At 26.9% G+C, this 19,789-nt stretch overlaps 1 long non-coding RNA gene across 1 annotated transcript; it reads left to right on the top strand.

Moving 5' to 3' along the window:
• The first annotated feature begins 17,234 nt into the window (after nt 1-17,234).
• On the top strand, nt 17,235-18,609 carry LOC113787672 (uncharacterized). Its single transcript, XR_003474186.2, has 2 exons — nt 17,235-17,447; nt 18,197-18,609. It is a non-coding gene; the product is annotated as an uncharacterized lncRNA (long non-coding RNA).
• Nucleotides 18,610-19,789: the final 1,180 nt, after the last annotated feature.

Genomic DNA, 19,789 nt, shown 5'->3' with positions numbered 1-19,789 from the left:
TTGACAAAACATATTTAGTGTCTTAATGTTGTATTGCTATTTGAAAAGCACAAATAAATAGGAACGATATTTTTCTAAAAATAAGACAATTAAAAAAGAATAAAGGAAGTCCTATAAACTCATATAATAAAAATGTTTGGAATCTTGATAGAAGGCATGGAAGAGAGAAAATATTTAAATTGTAAATAAATGTTATATTAATAGAATGATGAAAGATACAAAATAAATATATAATATACTTTATATACAAAATTAGTGGGATTTAACAAACTAACTACATAAAATTTAATTTAACTAATTTTTTTACACAAAATATAACTTACTTTTATTTCTAATAAATAAGACTATAGGGTCATTTTTTATATGTTATGGCACATGTTCGAATCTTTAATTCTTTATTTCTTTATAAAAGTTTGGCATCTATTTCATTTAGAAAGAGAAAAAAAAAGGAACAAACGGAATACATATAAATATGTGTGTGTAATAATAGAAAAATATATGAATTTTTTTAATGAGTATTATAAAATTAATATTCTAATTAAGAAAAATATTCTGTTTCCAGTGGAAATTGCAGAAGAAACAAAGGGGAAGACTAATGACAACTGTTTGAGGCAGAGTAATTTATTCATTGGTGTATGTCTTGCTAACATATCCAACAACCATTGTCGCATTACTTGCAAGGTTGAAGGTGCAATTAGTGGTGCCTGCATAGAAAACTTGTGCTATTGTCAAATATGTTGAACTTACCATCACTATATATGGAAAACATATATACATAACTAAATGCAAACTAGCTATAATTTCGTTCACTTATAGTTAGTTCATGTTCATGAAATAAATCATGAATTAATAATGATGTTTCCTTTGTTTGATATGGATTATAATATGATCACTACTAAATAAAGAAACACTCTTTGTCCCCAAATGCATGATATATATAAACATAAATGCACAATTAGAAACTAAAAGTATGACTATGCATGTTGTGAATTTTCCTTTATATATATTTCTGGAGGCAAAAGATCCAAATTTTAGTATCTATGTTATTACCAATTATGGGGGGAAAATATATTCTATTTGAAATCGTTGGAACATGTTAAAATCAATTTTGATATCTCAATAAATAATTTTACCTCATAAAAAAAAAGTGAAACCAAACATAAACTAAATGCTTACATGTGTGTGTCATTCACATTTTGACATTGCACGTGTTTACAAAAAAGATTCCATAGTTTATAAGTTTGTCAATTAGCTGTTTAACAACATGGTCACAACCAATATTCATGAAGTCATTTTCTGTCCTGCTTTTGAATATATATATATATGGTTAAATATCTTGAAAAATAAAAATTCAATTTTTAGTCCTTACAAAATTGTCATACATGCATTTTGAGTCCCTACTATTAAGGCCAAATAAAAATCAATGTGGATAGAAAGATTGGTTGAGATGTTATATTTTGTCAATCTTAGTTTTAAGACGTTGAGTTGCAACAACTTGATGATCTTAAATTCTAAATAATAAGTTTTTTTAATAAAATTAGACCAACTAAGATGCGATATATTATCAGTGATAGTTTAAGGCGCCTGAATTGTGACTACTTAGTGATATTAAAATTTCTTAATCAAATTCAAATTGATAATGAACTCACTGACTATTAACACTTTTGTACCCAATATATTCTCTCTTCCTTTATTAGACCAATGACGTTTTTTCAAAACTATTTTATGGCATTAAAACTCATTTCTTCAAAATCAACCAACACATCCGTATTTTTTACCAATAACTACGTAGTTTTGATTTCTCCATCACACTGGGAGATACGTAGGAGGAAGATCACACTCGTGTCAAACATAATAATAATACTAATAATAATAATAATAATAATAATAATAATAATAATAATAATTCTTTTTCCCTCTATTTTTTAAATACACTTTTATTTCTGAATTCTATTCATATAAAGGATTATATTTGCATTTTAAAATGAGAAATAATATTATATAAGTTAGCAGTAATTTTGCACAATTAAAAATAGGTAACCGTATTTTAATGGATATCATATGGTACTAATACCTTCTCTACATAGGGTTTCTCAATGTTTTTCCTATTTTAAATTAAACTTCAGTAGTGAATCCATCCAACTCGAGAAATATTTGAAATTTTAGGTCGCGACGGTAGACAACTCCACTAATGACCCTTAAAGAGTCAAACCTATCATAATTAATTGTGCAAATTTTTTTTACTTCATCTATATTTATTTCTCCTTTACATTTTCTTTACTTTATGCCTTTATTGTTTATTAGTTATTTTCTTGTGGTCATTGTGTGTCTGTGTGCGCGCGCGTCATTTTCTAAATGACATGATTGTTTTGCACCTTCCAACATAAACATACGTTTCGATTTTTTTTTGTTGCATTCATGCAAATAGCTTTCATCATTAATAATAAAATTTAAATTTTTTATAGTATCATGCATTCCCTTTATGGACTACAAATTATTTTCAAAAATACCATATCATGCAATATTTAGAGTCATTGATTTTTATGTAGGTCCATTAGAGAACCATTGAATTCTATAATAGGCAGTGGATATTTTTGATTGAAAATGGGATCCAACAATGAAACGACAATCCCAATGCTAAAGAAAACTCTGAATATGAAGGCCAAAAAGCCTCAAGTTGACAATTTAAAAGGACTTCGTAGCTTGTTGGAGCTTAGTCACCGATCAACATTTACTAAGAAATATGGAAATATTCTTGATATATTGGATGTGAACGTACAACTAAAGATGATCACTGCTTTTGTTCAATTCTACAACACTCCATTGAAATGTTTCACCTTTCAATGCTTCCAACTTATGCCTACTTTGGAAGAGTTTGGACCAATTTTAGGTTATTCCCTAGATAAAAGGGAAATCTTATCTTTACATGGGGAATTATTCATCCACGTCCAAAGCTGTTGAGATACTAAGGGCTGAAGAGGAAGATTTTAATAACCTAAAGAAAAAAGGGACTTCTGATTTTTTTTAAGAAGTTTTGTTTAGGAGAGGACATGTCATTTAGATATAGCCCAAGATTGGGATGCTTTTATGAAGGTGTTAGCTTTCACCAATTATGGGGTTATTCAATTCCAAAGTGATGAAGAAATTATAGATTTAACAACAATCGATATCTTCATACCTTTACATAATACAACACAAAATCCTACAACAACCATCCTCGTTGATGTGTACTATACACTTAACTATTGTCGTGAGAAAAAGGGCATGTGAATTTAATGTTGCTTACCTATTTTGTACGTCTGATTGGTGAATCATATGTGGGAAGTTGGTGTCAAAAGTGTTTCCCTATCAATGATTTCAAGAATTGTTATATTGACATAAAGAATAATAAAGAGTGGGCTCGAAGATTGGTAATCTTAACAAAAATAATTTGATGGTATTCGAGCCAGCGAGAGGTAAAATAAATAATATACCAATATAGAACCTTCCCCAATGTGTCACTTATGGGGATTAAAGGTTGCATGAATTATAACTAGCATTGGCTTTGAGACAATTTGGGTATCCCATCATAGAAGAACCAACGCAAAAACTGATAACCTTTTATTATTTATGACATGCGTCCAAAAAACATTAAAGATTTCAGGAGAGTACCTCAATTTTGGGATACGATAATCAGATATGGGAAAGAGCTAGGAAGTAGAATTTTTGGTACAGATGATTACTACCGACAGTGGGTTAAGAATAAAGTCCAAGAGATTAAGTAACCTTTTCGTCGTACACCTGAAGTGGTCAATGAAGCACAAATGCAACCTATTATTGTTAGTGAAAAGATTGAAAAACTGCAAACATCAATTATAGAGGTGAAAAAAGAAAAGAAGAATTAGAGAGAATAATTATTGGTAGTCCATCGAGCATGTGAGACTACCCAGAAAAGGTTGTGAAAGAAGAAATGGAAAACAAGATGTCTCGTCTAGAAAATCAAGCACTAATTGCATAGAAGATTCTTAGTTGTGATATTTGAGAAACTTTTCAAAGCGTAGGAATGATATATGCTAACCAAGTGGTTGTCGCTATAAAAGATAATGTTGATGATGTTACCCTCAAACTAGTGTACTCTTGTCCTCCAAACATAAGTCTCAACAATTGGAAGAATATTGTGTTAATTCACGCTCAGTGTAATTATGTATTTGAACTCATTTTGCTATGCCCAAGGCTATACAGATAACTAATTATGGTGCATCTATTATCTATTATATATATTTAAAACAGACTACCGATGTCACCTCATCATATTTCATCCACCACGTATACAAATATTTCTCACATCAGCCAAAAAACTGATGTGTACCTCTTGAGAGTATGCTCTCCTCCTTCAACAACTTCTTTAATTTCTTCAATCTCTATTTCTGTTTCTCCTTTTACTTCCACAATTTCTTTAATACCTCTAAAATCTATTTGATAATATTATTTTATAATAAATTTATAATTTATAAATTATTTTACAATTTGATATAATTTATATTATTATCAAATTATTTTATAATATTATTTTGTAATATTATTAGTCATTTCCCAACGGTAATAATTTATTTTATAAGTCATTAAATTCAATGAAAAAAACCACATAATCACTCATAAATATCGTCACTAATGCTCTTTATCTAATCCTCCTTTCATAAGCAATTATATTAGTGAGTGATAATTTTATACATTAAAAATTCAATTACTCATTGATGTCAATTCATTTATAATTACTTTCAATTTATGTCAATCCATTTTTTAGTAACATTTTAGAAAATAAAAATATATATTCTATTTGACAGAAAATACACAAATTAATTAAAAATAATAAAATACGAATATATGAAAAATTATTAAAAAAGTTACTTCCAATTATAATATATATGAATATATTAAAAAATATAATGAACAAAAGTTTACTATATATGTATTCTGAAAAAATATGTTAACACTACTTTCATCAATTAAATTATATATTTATAATTGAATGCTATTTTTTATTTTTATTTTCCTTATTATAATGATAATTTGAATGTTAAAAAATAAATGAAAATTTAAGTATTGCATAAAATTAAATTATTTTTTAATAGAATTTATTTTTGGTACATATCAACATAACTATAATTCAATTGCACAAACAATTAGTTAAAACTTTTAAATACCTAAAATTAATTTAAAGTATATGTAAATCTTTAATAAAATAAATTTCAAACTCTTGATGAAATATATTCAATAATTTTTTTTTACAACAACTTCTCATGCTCGCAATTAAAACACAGTACTAATAAAACAAATAAATTTAGACTACGCTACAATATAATTTAACATTAACATTTTTTTAAAATAAAAAATGTTAAATAGTCAATCTTATTTTTAAATTTTTACATCGTATTTTTTGGTTTGTATTTTACATTTTATTTCATCAAATAAATACAAGTACCATTATATGTTGAAAAATAAATTGACAATCAAAGTACAATTAGTCAAACAATCATCCTATATAATGAGTTATCATACGAATTTTACAAAATATTTTAAAAATTATTTTAGATGATTGTGATAAACATGATTTTCCCTCATTTTAATTTTCCTATTCATATTCAATTATTACAAATCAATAAAGTAATATTATAAGATAACTACTATATTTTCAATACATAAAATATTACTTATAAAACTTATAAAATTAATTAATTAATCTACAGGCAACACGCGGGCCATAATCTAGTTTATTTTAATTCGATAGTTATTATAGATAAATGCATTTTGAATTCTCTAACTATTCTTCTTTTTCCATTTTCTTAAAGTGGAAATCTTTATTCGTATTTTTTTCTTGTCTTTTTTTTTCTGCTTAATTTAAATAATGTAGATTCGAAAATGAATATTTTGAAAATAAATTATAGTTGGTCATAACTTTGAACAATTGTGGAAAACTCTTTCAGCAAGTCTCACACTAGTAAAAAAGTATCTCAGAGCCTCCAACTACATGCTATTTTGTTTCCTTGTATTTCTCCTACTATGTTGGCCCGCGACATTATTCGCTCAAGTAACACTATATGCAACATCGTGTCAAATGTAAGAGTTATTTCCAAATAAAATACACGAAGCAAATACACATGTATATATAGTTGCTATAGCAAAATATAAATAAATCATATACTTCATTTAACATCTAAAATCACACATCACCAAAGATACAAATCAACTAAAATGCTGAAATCATATTTGTTAGACTATATGGCAATGCATGATTCAGGAATCACCACCCCATAGAGTAAAGAGTCCCACCATTGGACAATGTCCCACCGTTGGACAAATTCTCTTCATTATGTCAATGCATGATTCCAAAATATCACCATCCCGTAGAGCAAAGAGTTTCACCATTGGACAATGTCCCACTGTTGGACAAATGCTCTTCATAATGTTATTTTCAGTACCCCACTGTTGAGTATTTTTGCTGAATCACGTTGTCTTTGCAATGAACTGTTGTCACGTACTCGTGACTAAGTTTAGGCCACCAATGCATGCATGAATGTAATTGCCTTAGTTAGTAACAAAATAGATCATTTAATCATAGCGTCCAAGACCATTCAACCTTGTCCTAAACCAATCTAGTAGACACAAAATCACCACCTTGACAAACCACAACATGTCAAGCACAACCGTTATAACAACATAATATATAACATTTATTTTCCACAATTTGAATATGTCAAGCACAACTATTATAACAATGTATCATACAATATTTACTTTCCACAATTTGAATATGTCAAGCACAACCATTATAACAATGTATCACATAACATTTATTTTAAAGATAACACACAAACAGAACCAATACACATTATCATAGTACATTTATATCACATATAATTCAAGTAAGAAAGCGAATGGAGCGATGCCTTTACCGTTATGAGTGTCATTATTATGGTTCCTATGTAGGTTTGGTGCTGCTCCAAAAACGGTACACCTTCACAAATTAATTTACTACTCACTTAGTGCCAAAACTCATATATCCCTTATTCATATTAAAGGTTTGGTGTTGGCTTAAGGTTTTAAGACAAACCATTTCATTATATTTTTAAAAGATATCAATTCTCTCAAATTAGCAAGCACACAAACAAGTAACAATAAAAATATATTTTGAGTATATATTTGGCACAAGTTCCTCATTGTAAATTCAATAAAATAAAGGAAATATGTAATTTTTCAAATATTTCTTTTGGACCAAAGTTCTAATATAAGAAACATCAAGGATCCCTAAGATTTCCTTAGTTCACTACCAAAAATTTAATAATAAAATTTAACAACACTTCAACACAAATTCTATTTAAACTATTACAAAAGAAATTAACAACTATATCATAAAATTACTTTTATTTTATAAATCAACACAACATTCACACAGTTGTCTCATAAAAATCGTTACTTTAACCTTCTAAAAATAATAATTATAACAACTTATTTATTATTTCTGGAAACATTGTTATTATTAACATCAATAAAGTTTCTAAAAACTTCTTCAAGACGCAAACTATCACAACATAAAATTTTAACCAAATAAATATTGAGTTTTTAGCCAATAACAACTTATATTGATTGAAACACAATTTGATCTTTATTACGACTTTTATCGGATGAAAATTAATTTTTGACATAGATAAACATTTTCTTTAATCAAAATAGCTTTCTATATCAATATCATAAGAAAATCAAGATAACTTCTAAGAAAATAAATTGCATATCACAGTTTTACTTTTAAAACTAAAAAAAGATTTTCCTACACAATAATAATAATAATAATAATAATAATAATAATAATAATAATAATAATAATAATAATAATGATAATAATAATAATAATAATAATAATAATAATAATAATAATATCAAACACCATTTTAAAATTATCTACCATCATAAAGTCATTTACTAAAATCAGTTTTTTTATTTTATTAGTAACAACAAAAACAATTTTATCATCAAAGTCAATATTTTAATTTAAAAATATAAATTTTATATCAAAAATCATTGTTTCAAAATCAAATATTTTATCAAATTGAATGAGAGAGAAAGTAAAATTATTAATATATTATATTAATAAGTCAAATTCAAAGGTAAAGATGGCATACTAAAATTTGAACGGAGTCAGAGCAAGTTCCTTGCATAATCATAGACCACCGGAATCGGTTTTCATTCTATCTCTCATTGTGGCAACACTGATGTTTCTTTCCTATCTCTTGCACACTATTTGAAATTCAGTATTCCTTTTCTTTTTTTGAACTACGGTAACTATTAACTAGGAACTTATGCATTTTTTTTCTTCTTTATCCCAAATGATAAGGATGAGTACTAACGGAGTGTAAATGGAAGGAAGTTGATGGTGTTTTGAAAAATTAGAGAAGTTGTTATTCTCATCAAGACTATTTCAATATCTCTCTCACCAAATTATAGCAATCTGTTTTTCATTGCCTATTTCTAATTTATATCTTTATTGTCTTTGTTTTCTAGAAATACTTAAATCGTGTTATTATTATAAGTATTATTATAAATATGTTTGCAAATACTTACCTAAATATTTAATGAAATTAAATACATCATGTCATATACATATATACTTTTAAAAAAGAAAAATTGAATAAAAATATAATAATAATAATAATAAATAATAATAATAATAATAATAATAATAATAATAATAATAATAATAATAATAATAATAATAATAATAATAACAACAACAACAACCACATTAAAAATTACTAACAATCACATTAGAAATTTCACACATTACTAATAATAAAGAAAAATGAGGGTCTTACGTTTTTGTATGGTCATATCAGATTATGCATGTGCTAGATATTAACATAGTTGAACACAAGTTATCGCTCAAGCCTGAATGTGCTCCAATTAAACAAAAATTGAAGAGCATGAGGTATGATATGTCACTTAAAATTAGAGAAAAGGTCAAAAAGAAATTTGATGTAGGTTTCTTAGTAGTTGCAAGATATCTTCTATGGGTTACTAATATTGTCCTAGTTCCAAAGAATGATGAAAGAGCAAGTCCAAAAGATGATTTTCCTTTGCCTCATATTGATATACTGGTGGATAACACTGATCAATATTCTCTTTTATCCTTTATGCATGGTTTTTTAGTGTACAACCAAATCAAGATGGATCCCGATGATATGAACAATGTTGAGGAAGTTTCTACTATAAAGTGATGTCATTCGGATTAAAGAATGTTTGGGCAACCTATCAAAGAGCAATGGTAACTATGTTGCATGACATGATGCATAAGGAGAAAGAAGTTTATGTGGACGATATGATTGCAAAGCCTCAGACAGAAGAAAACTATGTTTTTAACCTCAAAAGTTGTCTTTGCAATTGAGGAAGTTTACACTCCGTTTAAACCCTACTAAATGCAATTTTGGTGTGAGATCACGCAAGTTACTTAAATTTGTTATTAGTCAAAAAAGGATAGAAGTGATCCCATATAAAGTAAGAGCAATACAAGAAATACCCACTCCATGGAAAAAGAAGTTTTTGGCTTCTTGGGTAGATTCCATTACATTTCCAAGTTCATATCACGTCTCACTGCAACATGCGAGCCAATTTTGAAGTTTTTGCACAAAGATGAAAAGGTTAAGTGGAATGAGAATTGTCATAAGGCTTTTAAGAAGAATTAAGTAGTACTTATTATATACAAAACAATACTTTATGAGTTAGTGAATTGTGTACTAGGGAAATATGATGAATCTGGTAAGAATGAGAAGGGCATTTATTATTTGAGAAAAAAGTTCACTAGTTGTGAAACAAGGTATTCACTACTAGAACGAGCATGTTGCACATTACCATGACCAGCTTACTAGTTGAGGAAATACATGTTATGTCATACAACTTGGTTGGTGCCTAAAATAGACCCAATTAAGTACATTTTTGAGCAACACGTTCTTATTCGAAGGATTGTCCGTTGGTAGATGTTATCAAAATGCAACCTAATGTGTGTCACACAGAAGGCTATCAAAGGAATCGAACTAGCAGAGTATTTGACTCAACAACCTGTAGATGATTATCAATCAATGGAATCTGAATATACCGATGAAGAAATAATAACTTTATTTGAAGAGACTGAATCATCTTATAAAGAAAAATGGACTTTGGTATTTGATTGTGCTTCTAACACATTAGGGAATGGAATTGGAGCCATTTTAATTTTCCCATAGAACCAATTCACTCTATTTATAGCTAGATTATGTTTTGATTCCACAAAAAATATTGCAGAATATGAGGCATGTGCCATGGGGCATTAAAGTAGCCATTCAATCAAAAATAAAAGTTCTTTAGGTAAATGAATACTCATCATTGGTCACATTCATCACATAAAAGGAGAGTGTGAAAATCAACATTCCAAATTGATTATGTATCATACATATATAATCATTTTTCATCATTTTCCTCGAGAAGGAAACCAATTGGTCGACACCTAAACCACGATGTCATCAATGTTCTAAATAAGCATCGGTCAGGATGTGTCATCATAAAAATTCAAAAAAAAGGACAAGTCAACATATTGTTTATCAATAGAAGAAGAGCATTGCAGCAAACCATGGTTTTACGATATTAAATCATTTGTTAAGAATAAGGAATATTCGATGGGTATTTTAGATAATGACAAAACAGTTTTAAGGAGGTTATTAATGAACTTCTTATTAAATGATGATGTGTTTTATAAGGGGAAACATGATATGATTATTCTTAGATGTGTGGATAAAACGGAAATAGAGAAAATTGTTCAAGAGGTTTACGAGGGTTCTTTTGGAACTCATGCAAATGGGCATACAATGGCAAGAAAATCTTAAAGTTCGGCTACTATCGATTGACCATCGAGTCTGATTGTTCTAATTACGTAAAGAAACATCAAATCTATACTAATAAAGTGTATGTTTCGCCAACCTCTTTGAACGTTTTGACATCACCATAGCCATTTTCAATTTGGGGAGTGGGCGTTATAGGACTCATTGAACCTAAGGCTTCAAATGGACATTGATTTATTGTAGTCGCCATTAACTATTTCACAAAATGGGTTAAAGCTGCTTTCTATGCCAATGTAAAGAGAAATGTGGTTGTCAAATTCATTACGATTTAATTAATTTGTCGATATGGCTTGCCAAAAAAGGTTATCACTAACAATGCGAATAATGTGAATAACTAGATGACGAACGAGTTGTGCAATAATTTCAAAATACAACATCGTAATTATTCACCATATCGTCCAAAGATGAATGGGGTAATGGAAGTAACAAATAGGAATATCAAGAAAATCATACAAAAGATGGTAAAAACATAAAAAATAAAAAAAAATAAAAAAAAAAAATTGGAATGAAATGCTCATTTTTGCATTACATGGTTATAGAACCTTTGGTTGCACCTCAACCGGGGAAATCCATTTCTCATTGGTGTGTGGAATGGAAGCAATACTTCCCATTGAAGTAGAAATCCCCTCAATTATAGTCTTTATGGAAACAAAATTGGAGCAAGGAGAATGGATTCAAACACGATTTGACCAATTGAATCTCATTGAAGAAAAAAGGTTAAAGAAAAGGTTAGTGTCATGGTCAAATATATCAAAAAATACATAAAAAGGCCTATGAAAAAAAGATTAGTCCTCGAGAGTTCTAAGAAATAGACTTAGTGTTAAATAAAAATGAACATCAAACTACGAAGGATCATATGTGGTGAAAAATAGTTTATTTGGGGAGCTCTGATATGGTGACACCTTAAACCCTAAAATAACATATATAATAATTTATACTAGGTTTTTTTAGAAAAACTCGCAACAGATAAGAAAATTTATTTCCAAGAAAATAAAAAACTTTTATAACTAATTTAGGATATCACCTTCCTCTAAATACACATGTAAAAAATTCAACTTTATTCCTTAATTAAAATAGTGCAATTTCAATGAACTTGACTTAACTATAATTTCTTAATTTAATTCCAAAAACTTTTTAGTACTTATAAGATTTTCGTACAAAAAGTCGTTTTTAATTAAATAAGAAAAAGTACAATACAAATTACAACTCTTAATTCCTGATATCACCTATTAGAGCGGAGTTTATCCCAAATTTGAACTTCAAGACTCATTAACATGTACTAAATGCGATTTCGCAAACGCATGGCCAAACCAGTACACACAAACAATGAAGGAGATGAGTTTCAAAATCATGTCGATAGTATAATACAAGTAAGAAGAACACACAAACAATCATAACAGAACTGTATCATTACACAAACATTGCTCAAGAAAAATATCACATTAAAAAGTCAAAATCACTCAAGGAAAATCAATACCTTTTACTATAACATCAAATTGTCTAAGAGAAATTATTATCTCATTCGATACACATTAATCACAACAAAACAATCACAAGAAAATGCAACGTTATGCATGAGCTTAGACTCTACTTCACAGTGTGATAGCATTCTAACTTTGAAGTACTTGGTTAGGAGGTTTGATACTATGTCACCATTCCGATGGACAGACAATTCAAAATGGCCCTATCATCATAGATCCCCTCAACTCAACCCGAGACACATATATGCGACACTCGAGGTAAATGTGTGTTGCATGGTAGTTCCCGACATTTGGAGTGCAACCTCCAAGTCACCAAGGAATTCCCCACCCGAATACCTCTACGGTCTAACGATCTTGCCTTAAGGCTCAAGAGCAGACCACCACAATCAAGCTCATTTAGTTGTACTTCCCCAAAATCACTAAGCTTGTCAGGCTCTACCTATATGATGACAAAATAATCTCCACTTTACAAACTCTCAATATTTATTTTCTCCTCTTGTTGGTCTATGATACTCCATTAAGATCGTCATCTCAAAAACAAATTGAAATCACAACTATTTTACCAACTTTGGGGTTACTTCAATATTCTCATCACAAATTCACAACATTACTATCATTAATCATATCTCATCATATAAACTCATCACAATTTTATAGCATCACTATCATCAATCATACATCATCACATAGACTTATCAAAAATTTATAACATCACTATTATTAATTATACATCATCATAATCACATAAACTTATCAAAATGAATTCACCTTTTATTATCATATCACATAGCACACATTTAACAAAATTAAATCAATCAACACCTTATAAATATTTCTATTCCACATTTTATTCTCCCAATTTCTATATTTGCATATTAATTAATTTATCCCTCAAATGACTATTGTTGTACGTCGCGAGCTCTCGATGAATCGTTGAGAAATACAATTTTCCCGTTCATCACACAATACATTATACTCATGAACTCAAACACTCTCTCATCTCTTACCTTATTTTGATGCTTTCACAAACGAATATGATTCCATGAGCAAACAATTTTTGTTCTTTGACTCTTTGTCCTTCAATCAATCTAACTCGACAATTTATGGATAAACGTCATAAATAGATTATGAGAAGACATTCTAAAAATTAATTTCGAAATTCGATGAAGGAAACTAACTATAAATCAGAAAACCAATCAATGGATAATATAGTCATTTTCACACGATTATTTTGGCATTGGTTTCACTGAAATCAGATTTACGGTTAAGAAGAACGGTGTAAAATAATGAATTCCACAAACTGATAAGTCGTGTATTTTAAAGAAAATATGAGATGGTTAAAATATGAGAAAGTGGGTTTATTTGACTAACTAAGTGAGTGAAACAACATACCGAAATTTAAAAAAAAAATGAAGAAAGTTGTTTGGAACAGTTATCGATTACCGATGGCAAACGATAGATTAGTTGTTGTTTTGCTTTTTATGGCGGTTGTTGAAGTTCATCTCCCATTCTTATTCTTTTATTTTGTTTTATTTTATTTTATTTCTTTAACACAATAATGGTTCACACACGTAGGCCAAACCCATTAGTTCGCGTATTTATTTTATATTTTACTATTATTATTTTTATTTTGCTCACACAAAATTAATAGTTACTCAATCTCATTTTTAATACTCCTCCAAAGATCATTTAGTTTTTAAAGCATTACTAATATTTCATAACTAATATATGATAAATTAGAGTACTTAAAATAATTAACCTTTTAAAGAATATATATATTACTAACAATTGAAACTCTCATATTCAAAATAATTACTGTAACTATACATATTTTTCAAAACACTCAAATACAACCATCATTAGAGAATACTCAAAATCACAAAATAAATAATATAACATCAACACTTTATATTAATTACTAAATCATAATAATTTTATAAAAAATTACAATGGCATAACAAGTATATCAAAATAAAGGGAATCAAACACAATATTACCACCGATGATTATTTATAAAATAAATAATAAAAATAAAAAATAGATAAAAATAATTAAAATATAATTATGTGCACACTTAACATCAGTCAAACGCACATGAAAACATCACATTAACTATTTACGCGTATATACACGTAAAATCGCCTAAAATCTTATTCTTTAAAATATTACACTAAAATATCATTAGTTTTAAAAAATTATATAAAATAATAAAATATAATATTTATTATTTACATCCCTCGTTTAGTCAAATATGTACAAGATTAACTCATCATAGAAAATACACATGTAAAGAAAATTAATCCTAAAATTAATCAACATATATTCTAAAATGATTTTAACACCAAATTAATTATTTAAAACCTTATTTTATTAATATAATAGTTTATTATAAAATTTAGGGTGTTACAGATACTCACATAGATGGATATAATGTAAACCTCAAACTACGAACGATCATACTCACACAAAGACTCTTGGAAAAATGAACCTCAAACTACGAAGGATCATTCTTAAAAAAAAGTTAAAAAAGTGAACTCGCTATAATGAAAACCTGAAAAAGCAACTTAGGAAAAAATTAGGGCATCCTGATGGACTCGAAATTCAAAAGAACAATCCAGACAAAAGTTTGGGATAAAAATTTTAAAAAAATTAAAGATTGAAGAAATGAAACAATTCAAACTAAGACAATTATTATTTCTTGGAGACCAATGAGAGTTTTAAATTGCAAGAATAAATAGCGTTTGTTATCCCTCTAAATAAAATTAAACAACTCATGTCCCCATTGTAATCTCCTATCTGTAATTGTTTTTCTTATCCATGTAGTTTTAATGAATGTACACTTTTTAATATTGTCAATTGGTTTGTACGTTACACCTCTTTCTAAATATAATTCATTTTTATCATCGATTGTTCTAACATTTTAAAATATTGTTTTATGATAATAAATATTAGAATTTAAAATATGTAAAAATATAAAAAATAAAAAAGATAAAGATATACAAAAAGAGAAGTTATAATCATTTTAATCAATCGATTTTATTTCACCTTAAAAAAAGGTCACACGAAATATACAATGAGTCACTATGTGAAAATGGTAGTCATCTATATTTATCTATTAAATCTTGAAAGCGTAGAAGACCACATGGATTAAAAAAATACAAGAGTACGTGTATTATTTTGGAAAGCATTATACACTGGGCCAAACCATAGAACTAGTTATACATAAATCACGGTTCCCAATGTTCATTGTCAAATTCAGTTCTAGCACCAACTTTGTTCGCAATCAATTCTATCAACATTAGTAAAGAAACAAATTTGAAGGTAGCTCGAAATTAGTAAGAGAAAACTACTTTTCTACCTTATCTTATTTTTCTTTCTAAAAAATAGTTGGTTATCTGCATTTCTTAAACATTTATTTTTTCTGGACAATGTATCGTGAATATCAACATTTATGGATGTCTTATTACTAAAATATACATAGGTAAAGAAATTTTGAAATGTTGAAGGAATAAAATATATGATGTTTTTATGGACAAAATTTTAATTTAATGGATAGCATATACTTATACTCACATGCACAAAATAAAGTGATATATTGGACTACATGCAATGTGATTTCATTCGTGAATATATTTTCAATTGGTCTAACTTGTTCGGAAAGCAAAATAAATTTTCAAATAAATTGTAAGTGGTGAAATTTGGAGAGGTAAAATTTACAATGTATATGTTTTTAAGTTTTAACTCAACTGACAATTGTCGACATTGTTAAGTTCTCTTTTAATAAAAGACTTCATAGTTGTCTGAGTTAATTAGGATGAAAATTAAAATCTCTTCTAAGATAAAAATAAAAAAAATAAATAAATAAAATTGACAATGCATCTTATGAAACCAAAAGATTGGGCTTAAGTGCTTAATAATTTTTTAGTTAAAGATGAATCTTGATTGGAATAATTTTTTATCATACTTTATTTATGCCTCGATTGAGTTCTAGATTATTAGAGTCTCATTCTGATGAGAACTAGAAGATTTAGAAGAGAAAAAAATGATGTATCATTTGACGTTTAAAGAATTTAACAATCATAAAAAGATGTGAGAACAATTAATATCTACTAAATATTATTTATTCTATTAATATTAGAATGACTTATGATCATGGAGAAAGTTGATATATCTTTAACTATGTATTATATAAATAACATTGTGTGTGACCATTAATTTGGTCTTGAACTAATAAATATATTAGCTAAGGTGTTTCTTTGGACATAGATAAAAGGTGTCAAATATATACAATTTAATTCAAAATCTATCGACATGGATAAATATATTTGTGCGTGTATTTTTTTCTTAACCCAACTTAAGTATTTAGTAAGATGAATCTAAAACCATTAAGAGTACTGTGTTTGGATTTAGAGTATTGACAACTAATTTTATACATAATATATATTTTTGAACTTCTCAAAAATTGAAAAATAACATTATTATTGATTATATAATATTTTTATGGCTAAATAACACCCGCAATTCCTTAACTTAATTTCAGTTAACGTTTTAGTCATTTAATTTCAGTGTTGACATTTTAAAACATAAAAGATCACATTACCACTTAAAATTAAAATAAATGACCAAATGAGAAAAAGAAGAAGAAGAAAAAAACTAAAACGTTAAATAAAATTAAGTTAAGAGAACGTGGATGTTATTTAGTTTATTTTAATTATATTTAATTGTTTTTATAAATATTTTATATTTTTTTTATTTTAAGAAAAAGAAATCTTCTCTTTTTGTCCCTTACAAAATCCTCCATAAAAGAATAACTGTAAAATTGATTATTACCCAAAAAGAATATTGTGTATGTTTCTATTTGCACCACACCTTGGTTAATAATAGGTGCAAGTAGGACTCTTCCAAGTTCAAAAAGACTTTATAAATAGCAACACTCTTGGTATTGGGATATGACATATTATTCTAACTAAATTAACATAAACAAAGAAGAAAAGAATTATAATGGAGAAGAAAAAAATTGTTGGATTGTGCTTCTTCTTCGTGGTTCTCCTAGCTACTCCTACTCGTATGTTTATTAAATTAGTTTTTTTTTATGAAGTTTTTTTGAAACATAATTTTATTTATGAGTTATTATATGTTTACTTTTAATTTGAAATATTAAAATAAAAATTTTCAAACATATTTTTAATCAAAACAATACTTCTATTTTCAGATAAACAAACATGTTTACAAGCTATATACCTTAAATTCAACGTAATTGATATTCTACTTTTTATAATTAGTTGTCAAAGGCTTATTTTATTTAATTTTTAGGCAAGGTGTAAGTATATTAGTAGTTAATTTAGTTTTTTTTTCTTTATTAATGTTTAAACTCTACTCCCTCAACTCTTTCACCTTTAAGTCAAATCAGTTAACCTACCCAATTCTCATCAAAAGCTTAATTATATGATTGAGTGCTCTATCATTTCCTTTTATTTTTTAGTTGTTAGATTATTTATGCATACAAAAAAATATATAATTTTATAACTTCTGATAGAACTATTCATTAAGTGTTAATTAAATGGTAAAAATTCAGTCTTATAATTTCAATAGACGGAATTCAAATCTAATTATGAATAATTTTACCCTTTCTATTTGTTTTAAAAAAATATTATTTCATTCTATTTATTTATGTCCCTACAAAATATTGTTGACAAAAACTATACTTAATACCTTAATGTTGTATTGATAGAACAATATATAAAATTTTTTAATAAGTTATAAATTTAATATTCTAATTAAGAAAAATATTTTGTTTCGGGTTCGAAATTGCAGAAGAAAGAAAGGTGAAGATTGATGTGGAGTGTGTGAGGGAGAGTAAATTATTCATTGGTGTATGTATTGCTAATCCTTGTCTTTTTACTTGCCGGTATGAAGGTGCAATGGCTGGTGTATGCGAAGATTACAAGTGCATTTGTCAATTGTGTTGAACTTTATCATCACTATATATAGATAACTAAATGCAAACTATAGTTAGTTCATTTTCATGAATTAATAATGATGTTTCCTTTGTTTGATATGGATTATATGATCACTACTAAATAATGAAAAGTGTTGTCCCAAAAAATGCATGATATAAATATAAATGCACAATTAGAAACTAAGGGTATGACTATGCATGTTGTGAATTTCTTTTTTTTTAAATATATATATATTTTAATGAGAATTTGAGAGAGTATTTGAATTAACTATTACGAAGGAAATCATATGAAATGTTTGTCAATATTTAAAAGTTAAGAAACGAGGATCATATATGAAATCGGAAACACATTCGACTCACGATTGAAGTTTGGTTTGGTTTGAGAATATTCTTATGTTAATTTTTTAAATAAAAACACGTTGTAGAGATAATGGGATGATTTTTTGGATAAGAAAAAGGCAATCTAATTAAAAAAAATCTAAGAGAAAACTAGTGTAAAATCAAAAAAAGTACCAAGCTAGACAATTTTTTATTTTTTGGAGTATATTTGCCATTTTTTCTTGTTAAAGATAAGGTCTTGAATATAATAAATTGAATAAGAAAGTAACATGCCAATTTACAAAAAAAGTATTTTGGACGAAGAGAAAAAAAATAGTGATTAAAATATTAAATACATTTATTTGTTTTTTTCTCTTTTTCTCCAATGAAATTGAGCTTCAATTATTCGAAGGAATCCATATTCGTTAGGGTTATGGTGGTTTTTTTGTTTTTCAGAAATTTTAAAGCAGAAAATAGTAATTTTTTAAAATAATTGAAAAATATTTTTTTTTTAAATTATTTATTTACTTTTATTTTAAAAATTATAAAAGTATTATTAAATAATTTTAAAATTGAATTTAAATTTCATATTATTTTTCACCACCAGAAAACTCTATATATTTGGCTATCTTGTAAGCCATAAAAAAATCCATTGATATTGTGCGCAAATTGTTCCTCTATGAAAATTGCTAGTGATAAATGAAAATTTTATTCTATACTTTTATATTTATATTTTTACTCCGCATTTTAATAAAAGTTCAATTATATATTTTTTTTAAATTCAAATTTTATATTTTGTGATATACATTTATATTTTAAATAAAATGAAAAAAAAATTATGGTGCACAAATGTGCTTGAAAAATTTAATCAAAATTAAAGTTTGAATATTATAGATAAAATTTGTTTTCTAGAAAACACGAACAAAGCTTTTCGGAACAATAGTTTCAATTTTGTTCTAGAAAACATGAAGAAAAAAAAAGTTTTTTAATATATAAAATTTGAATTTTTTGAAAACACAATTGTATTATGAATTTTTTTTTTTAAGTTTTCTGCCAAATAAATATGTTCCAGAGAAAACATAAAAAATAAAAAATTCGATATACAAAATTTGAAATATTTTAAATACAAT

Source organism: Cicer arietinum, chromosome 7 (assembly GCF_000331145.2).
Source record: "Cicer arietinum cultivar CDC Frontier isolate Library 1 chromosome 7, Cicar.CDCFrontier_v2.0, whole genome shotgun sequence".
Lineage (NCBI taxonomy): Eukaryota > Viridiplantae > Streptophyta > Magnoliopsida > Fabales > Fabaceae > Cicer > Cicer arietinum.
The sequence above is the reverse complement of the archived record's forward strand: the minus strand, read 5'-3'. Positions and strand labels throughout refer to the sequence as shown.